Here is a 12485-nt window from a genome sequence, read left to right on the forward strand (position 1 = left end):
GTATTGTGAGTTGCGCTTTTCAATGCGTTGCTTTATTTGTTCAGTTAGCCATGGTATTGGTCGTTTACTAACATGAAATGTTTGCATAGGAGCATGGATGTCAATTAAGTGTACAATAGAATCCGTTAGAGAACCCACGAATTGATCGATGTCATTACTAGATGAACATTGGCTCAAAAAGGAGGAACTATTCCTCTGCAGCTCTTTCGAAAGTGTTTCAAGAAAATCAGTGGTAACGAAATGTTTGTAGTTACGACGCGAAATCTGACGCAAAGGTAAACTTCCAAGGTCGAACTTGTATGACAGTTCAATAATCTCATGACCAGCAATGAATGGTGCTTCGGATTTGGTAAAGCAATTAATTTTTTCCAGACAGTCTACAATAAATGCGTCTAGCCAGGAACCACTAGTTGAAGTGTGGTGGGTCACATCGGATTCGACAATAAAAAAAGATTGAGATGTAACAAGCTCACGAAGGAACGTCGCTTCGAAATCATTGCTAAGTAAATTACAATTTAAGTCGCCAATTAATATAATATTGTTATACGCAAAAGAAAATCTGGTGAAGGCTAGTAGAAAATCATTAAAAATCAAACCTTCTGGTCTTCTATTTAAACTAGTGAATAATAGCGATTGACCATTTGGACAGCGAATGTCTAAGATAATGAATTCTGGCGCATTTGAGAACTGGCAAGGAGACGTAGCTAAAACATTGACTTTTAAGGAATCATGTATGTAGCATGCAACTCCGCCTCCTTGTCTGCCCTCTCTGTTATTACGAATGAGCAGATAGTTGTTAAGTCTCACCAGATCATCGGGTACATGAGAGTGGAGCCAGGTTTCAGAAATGGAAATTATATGATAAAAGTTAATAGATAAGTGAGCTTTAATAAAATTGAAATGACCTAATAAAGAATTTGCATTGAATTGCGCAATCTTGATAAATGAGTGAGTCTCCTGATTTGGAATTTCGTTGTTATTCCTGATATGAGAGCGAATTTCCGGTAGTAGTCAAACCAATTTGTCTAGGTCGGACTCAATAGCAATATTAATCGAAGGCTGACCTTCACTTTTACGAACGTATATGGATCCAGCCCAAATTCATACGAACCTGTATCCTCTCTGAGAAGCACGACTTTTAGTGCGTCGTAAAAGTTTGTATACATGTGCTGAAAGAAAATCGTTTACGTAAACTGATCCCTGTTGATTTATGCCAAAAACTTCGTGAAGAGTCAGGTTTTTTTAACTCGTTTTTTATTAATAATAATATGCTCTCTAACTTGGGATGATTTTAGCTGGCAATAATGAACGATTTCAGATGATGCTGTCGTGAGGATAATATGGGTGGTGCGACATTGTTTTGACCAATGACCGAACGGTTGATAGGTTCATCGAAACTACGAATATCAAGGACGTCGCTGAGAAGGTGCGGAATATTTAGTGCGTGGAAAACTTTCTCTACAATTATCTGAGGTGTATCAGAAATTATTAATGGTACGCCCGATAATGTAATTTCTGAAGATAAATTTAACGGATTTGACGGAACAGAAGAGCTAGCTTTTATCGAGTGAAGTTCACGCAGTAACTCGGCATTTTGTTGTGATAAACGTACGTTACTCGCTTCCAAACTTGTTATTCGTTGATCGTGATTTTCTAACAATCGAGTGTGATTTTCAATACAATTGAGCTTAGTTATATGATCGTTATTAACCGCAGTTTGCTTAGTAATAAGCGCATTAAGATTCGCATTCATAGACAACAATAAATCTCTATCAGACAATGTAGAAGTACGGTGCTGATTTTGCGTGGAGTGTTGGGAGTCGAAAAGTTCAGTGTGAGATAAGTTTAAGGATGATCGTAAGTTCGCTTAAGATGATTCGTGTGGTGAAAGTAAAGGTTAAGACACCGACGCAGCGGAGGAAAACGATGGTGACGATTCTGGTGTGCGTGTTGAATTGGGCATGGTGAATAGGCTAACAATACAACAAGCGTCAGCCGTTTCAGATGCGAGATAGACTTTACCGCAACCTGGATGTAACGATCTGAAGTATATAGCGCAAGAAACCCGTTCAGTAACGATGTTTTTATTGCATTTTTCGCACCTTTGATTAGACATACGGAGAATTGAATATAAATGAATATAAGTAAATATAAATGCTAAACGAATCGGCTGAAAAATAATGAAACGATAATAATAATGATAATGGTAACGCTTTATGATAGTGTGAGCAGCGGTGAGACGCTAGACGGGCCAGTAGAGCGTGACCGTGAAAATAATGTGCGATGTAAGGGGAGAACTCATCGTACACTCAGCATAAGGCTCAATATACAATTAATAGAGACACGACGTTCTATGTGTAGGATATACTTGGTATATGTATTATACACACTCTTCTACGCTTGTGAGCAATATACGTGGATACTCAACATTACGAGCATATATGATCCAACTTCGAAATAATTGAGAAATGCGCGTGCGTGATTAGCAGTAATTATTATGTGTAAGTTGTAACACAAGAATCAGAGACAGTCGTACTGGCCTTGTAGAGCGGAGTGATGTGAGTTTAGCTGACAATAATAGTTAGCGTGGTGTCTGTGATGAGCGTGATTAGCTTGCGACAGGAGATAGGTCGATGTATAGGAGAGCACAGGTGCAGTGGATCGTAACGGCTCAGCGAAAAAAATAATCCAGAATGATGAGTAGAAGACTGATGGCTTTTCACTATTTTGAAGCAACAAATCCTTGTTTTACGATGGAATTAGTGACTCAATAGATGAAAAGCAGTTATTTGCATGCTTTGGACGAATATTCAATGTTCATGCGCAGGCATGGATGAAAGATGTTTGCGTGCCGTAGGATGTGTGTATGCAATCCACTATCCAACGAAGATCCAACTAGCAGTTCCCTAGCGGACGTCCAATGGGAAGAGGGAAGGTCACGTGGGAGTTGAAACAACATGAAAATCGTCCGTCAACTGTCAAGTCATTCGAGTCCAAGAATTTTAGGTTATGAAGAACCTGTCTTCGGTTTATTGCCTCCGCCCGTAGCTCAGAAGAGAGCAACGACGATTTTTAGCTCAAAGTATTGGGCAGCGACGGGGGAGGAAGGAAACCTGGAAGCAGAGCCCGAAAACGGGCAGGAGGGAGGGATTGATTGATTGACCGACCGACTGACCGACCGACTGGCTGATTGATAGGTTTTACTTAGCTGAACGCTACTTCTGCAATTCTGCAGAATACACACTGTACAGTCCTTCATTACAATATTTTATTTTGTCTTTAAATACCACGTCACGTACATTTTCATTACATCCTCTTACTTATGTAATTCCAGACTCTCCATTTTTTTTCATATATTCTTTCAGACACTATTTAAATCGTTTAATGTTTTCACTTTCCGTGATGTTTCTCGGTAGCATATTGTATATCTGAAATCCTCTGTACACTATCGATCTTTCTGCCGTCACGGTCCTCGTTCTTTTAATAGCCAATTTATCTTCGTTTCTCGTATTATATTTATGTGTTTCACTCACTGTTTGTACATTATCACTCAAATATTCCGGCATCAGCCTGTTTTTCATTCTATACACCAAAACACATATATTAAATTTCATTTTTTCTTTTACACTCATTATATCGAATACATATAACATATCTCTTATGGGTGTATACATATCTACCATCAGGATAGCTCGCATCGCATGATTTTGTAATCTTTGTAATACCATCATATTTTCTTTGCTATATTTCAGTAACACCGAGCTACAATATTCATAATGTGGCGCTATTATGGCTTTATAAATTGTCTTTCTAGTGTGTAGACTTAAAAATCTTTTTATCCTATTTAAGAATCCAATTTTTTTCCCAATTTTTTCAGCTATATACCATGTGTGCTCTCCAAATGATAGATGTTCATCAATAATTATTCCCAGATATTTAGTTTTCCTTACTTCTTTTACCATTTCATTTCCTACCTTAATCATACATTTATTTCTAATATTGATTTTTTTTTGATCATGAATCACCATAGAAACTATTTTTTCAACATTGATTTCCAAGGAGTTACAGTTTAACCATTCATAAGTCTTTTTAGTCCTTGATTTATTGTACTCTCTATAATTTCCAGATTTCCATTCGATACATACAACATCATATCATCTGCAAACAATTTGCATCTACAACCAACTTCATTCATACATTTTACTACGTCATTAATACATAAAATAAATAGGATTGGTCCCAGTTTTGACCCCTGTTGTACACCGAATTTGACTAGTAGTTCTTCCGATAAAATTTCGTTGTATAGCACTCTCTGTGTTCTGTTATTTAAGTAAGATTTGAACCACTATATTGCTTTTCCTCCAGTTCCGTATTTTCTTAATTCATTAAACACTGTTTCTCTGTTTATAGTTTCAAATGCTCTTTTGAAGTCTATAAAAACGACTCCTATTATTTTACTTTCATCCATTTTTATTCTATATTCAATTAATGTACCTTGCAATGCTGTTTCACAAGAGTAACCTTGACGCAAACCAGATTGTTTCCTTCTTAATATTTTATTCTCATCTGGATATTTCATCAATTGGTTTTTTACTACTTGTTCTAAAATTTTCTCATACAAAGGTAGAGTATTTATCGGTCTATATTCTTCAATTTTTTTACTCTCTATTACTTTTGGTAAAGGAGTGACTATTGATGTTTTCCACTTTCTCGGAACTATTCCTTCCTTCATTGATCTGTTTATTAACTTGACCATTATGTTCAGATTACCTCTCCATACCATATTTATTATATCAACAGTAATATCACTTTTTGTTCCTTCTTTTGCATCTAAACTATTTATCACAGAGTCGATATCTTGATACGTTATTTCCTTGAATTCCTCTAGTCTAATATTATCTTCCACCAGACCATTAATATTATAACTATTATTATTATAAGTATTATTACTATCATTTTTATTATTATTAGGACCATTCTCATTATTATTATTATTATTGTCCTTTATTTCAACCTCTTCTCTATCTGTTGCTATATCTTTTACTATGTCTTCGACGCTATTCGTAAAAAACGAATTGATCTTATTCACCATTTCTTTCGGTTCGGTGCATAATACACCGTCAAATTCCATCTCTTTTTTCCCATCGTTTAATTTTTTATCACCAATCAGTTGTTCAAGCGTTTTCCATATCTTTCTTGAATCATTGTTTTGCATATCTATATTTTGTTCATAGTACCTCTTCTTATTCTTTCGTATCATTTTCACTACATCGTTTCACGTTTTTCGGTATTCATCCCCACTTTTCTGCATTTTGGTTTCTATCGCTTGTTTATATACTCTATCTCTATGCCTACATGCTTCTCTTACATCTTCATCTATGCACGGTTTAGCCAGTTATTAAGTTGATATAACCTTTTGTACTGAGGGTGCCATTTCATTCATTGTTTTAACTATGGTGTTTATTGTACAGTTGGCGAGTTCATTTACTGCCATCTCTCTGTCTTGTTGCAATTTCATTTTATTTCTAAGCATTTCCTTGAAACTATCTTCCGAAATTTTACTGTAGTCCCGTTTTGTAGAGAACAGTTCGTTCATCATCATTTGTTATGTGAGCAATTATCGTGACTTTGACTATACTATGATCTGTTATCTTTGGAGTTGTCGATACATAAGTTTGAACCGAAAAGTTTGAAAACACCAAGTCAATTATTGTCTCCGATTTGTTTGTTATTATCGTTGGTTTGTCTACATATTGCTTAAGTCGCATGGATAAACAGTTATTTATTAGTCTATGCACATAATGATTGTCTTTGCTCACATCCAAATTAAAATCTCCCACTATTGTAAGGTGTCCTTTATCTATTATTTTCTCACATTCATTTACAATCATTGCAATACAACTTCCATCACTTGTACTAGGTGAGTGGTGAACATTTCCGATAATCATACCTTCATATTTACCATGTACAGTGCTCCCCCCCTAAGATATCCCTCTGTAAGATATTACTTCCCCTCATTTTACTATCATATCCCCGCAATTCGGCTTCCCCACTATACTCAGTGTTGTTTACTTGCGCATGCGCGTAAGCCGCTACTATAAGTCAGCTGTCTACATATACACCCCACCTTTTAAGAGTAGAGGGGATACCTCTCTAAGATATTTTTCCTGGAACCAGAGCCCCGAGTCTGAAATCTTAGGGGGGGAGCACTGTAACTGTATTACATTTACTCACATATTTTGCTCGTAGTAGCACAGCAAGGCGAGTTCTACTTACAGATTCCTGTTACCGACACTTACCGACATTCTCCCCACACCAAAACCCTTTTCCGCGATGACGTCACAGTCTGCCGTACCGACTTGAGGTTAAAAACGTGCAACCGTACCGACAGTTGTATCGGTCGACATTAAAAATCGCACTGCTTCACCAACAATTCTTATCGGTCGAGGGTCAAAATCGTGCTGTTTTACCGACAATATTACCGACCGAAGGTCAAATGTAGTGCTCGTATGCCAACGGTAGAGGGTGCAGCGGGGGCGAGAACTTTTTCACCGTCCCGCATTCTTTTCCCACGATAGGACTGCTGTTGTGTGACATTTACCACTTGAAATTCCTTTCCCACGGTAGGACTGCTGATGTGTAACACCAACCACCCCCACATTCTTCTTCCACGTTATCAACCACGTGACATTCCAGAATTAATAGTTCCGAAAATTGTTTTTTATCCACTCGAATGTCGGTTTGATATCGACCACGGGACATTCTTTCTGGCCTGTAACTGTCATGGGAACTCAACGATGAATTTTGAACGGGTTAAGTCAAGACCAGAGTGCAAGGTTGACCGATAGCCGCGGTACATTCGAAGCCATGGATCTGCGGTGTTGGGTTACCATCGCTCTAAGAATGCTGAAAGGTGCGCGCGCATACACAAACATTCGTATTTAATATCAACCATGTGACATTCTTTACCCCCCACCAAATTTCAAATTATATGGTGGGGGAACGTAATATAAGTCAAAAGTGAAAACTTCATCGCCAGTCTGGAGCTGTTCTTCTTGCAAATGAGAAGTGCTCTGGAACAACAACGTGACTTAAAGAAACGACTAGAATCAGTCATCAAGAATATTGGAGGAGTGAAACATCTGCTGAGAATCAGATCAGACCCAATCAACTCACAAGAGATTTTAAGCTCATGTAACTCGACAGTAACGATCATGGACTTTTCAAAATTGAACAAAGTCGCTCGCCTGGAGACACTTCTGCCCTTAAAAAAGCTTTCGGACCTCGAAGTATACTTCGGATATCGAGTCAGCGGCGTTCATCGGGTGAAAACAAAATTTGGTGATAAAATCGTTCTGGATTCGGAGGACTCTCTCACGATTTTTCTACTGAACCGACTGACCAAGGCCCTCCAAGAAGATAAAGATTTGTTCCAGAAGGTGACGACAGCCAGTAAGGAGATACGGTTGCATCTACGCTATCTTGGCGGACCGTACGGTCAACTTGAATTCGTAAACGTATGATCCGAGTATCACATTTTGAATATCCAGTGTCTTGTGGAAGTCTTACGTTCAATGAACAAAAAAAAAAAGAATGAAATTATGAATATTTTTCCATTCATCGTTTAACCATCCTGTATACCTACTTAATCCTCCTGTTAATACTACGTACGTTTTGTACCTCGTAATTGTAACTCGAATTAAGTCTTAAAATAGAAGAAAATGCTACTTCGGACACCACGAAGCAATGATGCAGAGTTTCGAGCTTCGTTTGCGTCTTGCAACTGTAATGTGAAATCTACGATGAATTTTGAACAGGTTCAGTAAAGACCAGAGTCCAAGGTCGACAGATAGCTGCGGTAGTATACATTCGGAGCCAAGGATCTGCGGTGTTGTGTTACTATCGCTCTATGAATGTGTTACGTCCGTGAGGAGAGTTACTCCTGAGCGGTAAGAGTAAACTGGTTGGCTTCGCTTTTACGTTCCAGGTCAACCGGAAATCAGGATGAGGATTGAATAACGTAGGGTTTGTTTGAGATATTACTTATATATTTATTTCGAGGAAGCTCAGATGGCGGTAAAAACGAAGTGTGCTGTATGAAGCTATGTAAGAAGTCTAGATGTGACGTTGTTGAGAGTTAGAATAGGAGTGTTCCTCGAGACGTGAAACGTACGGGTGCAGAAAAGGTGTGACAATGCTAGGAGTAGGGAATGGAATTTGATGAGTAAGCGCGAAGGTGAATAGCGTGAGACTACGTAGAGATAAGAGGACAGGACAGAGACCATAAGATTAATGTAAGAACTGTGGGAGAGTTGGCAAGTAGGAAAAATAGAGAGAAATGGTATGCTGGACGCAACACCCCACCCGTCAGAGGGAGCATAGCGGTAGATATGGTCCCGAATATGGGAAGCAAGAAGGTGGAAATGTCATATACAGTAGTGAAACATGATTTCAAAGTATGTGCTTGAAATTAGTTTTACAATTTTTCTTATTATAGGTAGTGTATGGTATTTATGATCTGAATATAATATGTTGTCCGTATATATGAAAATGATAATTGATGTGTGTTTACAAGTATGAAGTCGCAGTATGAATGTAGATTGAATATTGATTGATGCGTTCAGCAAAATTAGTTGGATATTTGAGGATAAGTGTTTGTAATAGTAAGTTTATGTTTGAGATAGTATGGTTTATATTCTGGATTACGTGTGAGCGTAAGGCATATAGTTATAATACTATGGTTACATGATGTTGTTTGAAGCTAGGCGCCTAGGGTTAATGCGCATGGAAGCGGGTTAGTACGCTTAAGACTAAACAACATTGATTTCTTTGATTCGCTGGGTACTAAGTAATACTATATTTTTTTTTTTTCTGATATATTGAGATACAGAGTTTGACCTATTCGTACAATGATATCGGTTATGAGTGTAGATATATTTTGGGCTAATTGTAAACTAAGGGTATAAGATCGTCATTACAATCATTTTAGTGCAGTAGTGTACACAAATATTTATTTTACTTATGTCTGTTTGACAGCGCAACAGCAGATCTTGTTAGCAATATAGTAGTTGCCTATTTGTGATAAGGTTTTTGTGAGGTTTTAAGTACTGGTGGGTTTAAAGGAAGCAGAGGTGGTGTGTGAGGAACTGCATCATGGGTTTCTACTTTGTTGGGAATGGGTAGGTCAGAAGAAGTAGGTGGGTGGATAATATTGAGCGCGATTGGATTGCCCTACCCTGTTTGTTAGTTGGATTTTCAGTTTATTAAGATGAACCATTTTTGTTTTGTTTAGCGTGAGGTATATTTCGGCGTTAACGTCATCTATTATTCGTTTGATGACATACGGGCCTTTATAATGATCTTGGAATTTTGACCTTGTTTCGTTCAATAGGTAGACAGTTTGTCCTACTTCAAATCGCTGTGGGTTGATCGTTCTGTCGTAGTGTTCTTTACTTTTCTGTTTAGCTTGTTTCAGGTTCAACGCGGCGCGTTTACGGATGTCTGTGAGATTCGCTATTAGATCGAGGAGGAATGTATCGTATGTATGCGTGGATGTGTTGCTTAGTATCGCATCTGTCGGTAGTTCAGCTTCCGAGCCGAAGATCAGCTGGTGAGGTGAATAATGTGTACTGTCGTGTTTCGCTGTATTATAGCAGAAAATGGCGAAACGTATGAATTCATCCCAATCTTTACCTTCGTTGGTGTAATGTTTGATGTATTCGGTAATTACAAGGTGACTTCTTTCTAATGAGCCGTTTGATTGCGGTCTATAGGCGGTTGTTCGTAGTTATTCAATTTAAAAGAGCCTGCATATTTTTTTGAAAGCGGCACTCATGAAGTTTCGTCCCTGGTCAGTGAGTATAGTTCGTAGAGATCCATAGCGCGTGATGTATTCTTTAGCGAATACTGTCCCTATCGTCTTTGCCGTAGCATCGGGAATTGGAATGGCGTCTAAGAACTTAATCAGATTGCACTGGATCGTCAAAAGGTAGCGGTTATTCGATTTCGTAACAGGGAGTGGACCAATTAAATCTAGAGCTACTTTGTCAAAGGCCTCTGCGGGCGTGTCAGTGATTGCCATGGGTAATTTTGTTTTGATCCTGACTAGTTTTTTCCTCTGGCAACTGCCGCAAGATCTGATGATATTTTGAATTTGCTTTTTCATATTTGGCCGAAAATATTTTTCTCTTATTTTATTGAAAATTTTTGTAACGCTTTGGTGTCCTCCGATCAGTGAGTCGTGGTACTCTTTGATCATGTCTTCGCGTAATCGTTCGTCTGGTATAATTGTAGTATTTCTACAAAGTGTTAGTCGAATGTCTAAGTCCGCAAAAATGTGATAAATGAGTTTTTTAAAGATAGATCGTAGAATATCATCAACTCCTGGTCCTGACATGGGGAATGATATGGACCGAATGTCTAGTCCGGACAAGATAATCCTCAAGTTAACTAACGTGTAGAAAATGTCGTCAAGTCTGCCCGGGTCTGATTGACGTGATTTCACTACGAGGGTAAATATGTATTTGTTGTTTTTCAACCGAGTTTTGATTACGTCGGATATTTCTGGATTCTGGTTTTGAAAGGATTCCATGCTCATTAGATTTCCGTCTATCAACTGTTTTTCTAGTCCTTCTGTCCAACCACAATTAGCTGATACGAAATGAGCGTAATTATTGCACAACATGAGAAGTCCGTCATTAGTTTCGGTTACTTTGGGTGTTGGTGATATGTCATTTTGATTTTGTATGAAGTAATCTAAGCAACAAAAGTTGTCATTGTCAATATGGGGGCGGTCCGGTTTTCGCTCTTCGGGATTGTCGCGACGTTGTGAGCCTAAAGGTGGTAGCGTTGCCGTAGGTACAACGGAGGCATCGCTATCCGTGTCTTCAACAGCTGACTCCGGATCATGAGTCACGGAGTCACTCTCCGAGATATCAGTTGGGTAGCGCGAGGGAGTAGAAACCGGAGCATGTCTTGGAGCTGACCTAGTGCCGGTCCGACGCATTGGCCGACGAGTTAAAGGGGGAGCAGGGATTCTGGGTGTTGATGCGTCTGCTTCAGATTCAGAAGATGTCGAGTCATAAGTCGGGTTTTGATAATTACAAATGGTGATCGTTATGTCGGAGTCTTTGAATATGTAATGGATCATCCGATCAACAAGGTTCTAGTCTAACTTATCTAAGCCGCAGCCTAGTCTTGGAATCGAGAGCGATTTGACTTTGTCTTGTTCTAAGCAATTCTTTAGATTTACTAGAGTGTTGAACAGTGTCTCTTCAGTTGGTTTCTGGTAGTGGTATTTTTTGGTTATTTTCCTATTGATTAGTTGTCCCGCGACTCCTCGTGATGTCTTGCCGTCTGCCGAGATGCAGTGGGCTAGGTTATCTTGTCTGTCGAGGAGATTGGCGCGTATCTCTTGAATAAATTTACTATGCGTTAATGGTAGGTGGTTAAGATCTGTTACGAATTCCGTGAATCGAGGGGCGTAATTTCGTCCTTTACTGGTAGTGGCTTCGGGTGTCGGCTTATTCAGTGTGTCGGACTGTTCTTCACGTATTTTAACACTACGACCCTGTGGCTTACCGGAGTTTTGGTGTGATTTAGATGAGGTGAGTGCTTGAACTCGTTCCGTAGTTTGCTTGATCGTTTTATCGACTACGATCGGTGCCTCCGTTGGGCTGCTATTGTCAGTCATACTGGCACTTGAGTCAGAGATAACAGTAGGAGTCAAAGTGTCTTGTGATGCTTTGTTTCGTCTTCGTAGGGAAGGGCTGGTGGATTCATGTGCAGATTCATGCGCTCGTATTGGGTGCTGGTCTACATGTTTCATTCGCTTGTGAGCGCTGGTAGATGAAGATAGCGTATGCGGTTCGCAAGCACGTGTTGGATGTAGGTGAGCTATTTTAGTGAGTTTGTGAGCGCTGGTAGACGAAGACAGCGTACCTGGTTCGCGAGCACGTGTTGGGTATTGGCGAGCTACTTTGGCGCGCTTGTGGGCGTCAGTAGATGAGCATTCTGTTTCGGGTCGTGGCCGTTTTGAGGTAATAGGTAGAATTCGGAAAGAGTCAACAGGTGGATTTCTGGAAAGCGCGTCTGCGTTGGAGTTCGCTATTCCTTTTTTATGTTTTATGACGTACGAATATTCTTCCAACTTCAGTCTCCAGTGCATTAAACGAGAAGTCGGGTCCCGTACGTTTTTGATCCACTTTAGTGGTTCGTGGTCTGTTACAAGGGTGAAGGTTCTACCGTAAAGGTAAGAACGAAAATGTTTGACGGCATAAACGACTGCTAAGAATTCTTTTTCGGACACCGAGTAATTGATTCCGGCCTTTTGTAACACCCTCAATGCATACGCGATTGGTGAATCCTCGCCATCTTTGTCTTGACTAAGTATTGCTCCTATTGCATACTTTGAAGCGTCGGTTGTTAGGATAAAGGGTTTTTCGAAGTCTGGATACTGCAGTATCGGTTCTCGATATAGACTATCG

Source organism: Neodiprion pinetum, chromosome 1 (assembly GCF_021155775.2).
Source record: "Neodiprion pinetum isolate iyNeoPine1 chromosome 1, iyNeoPine1.2, whole genome shotgun sequence".
NCBI lineage: Eukaryota > Metazoa > Arthropoda > Insecta > Hymenoptera > Diprionidae > Neodiprion > Neodiprion pinetum.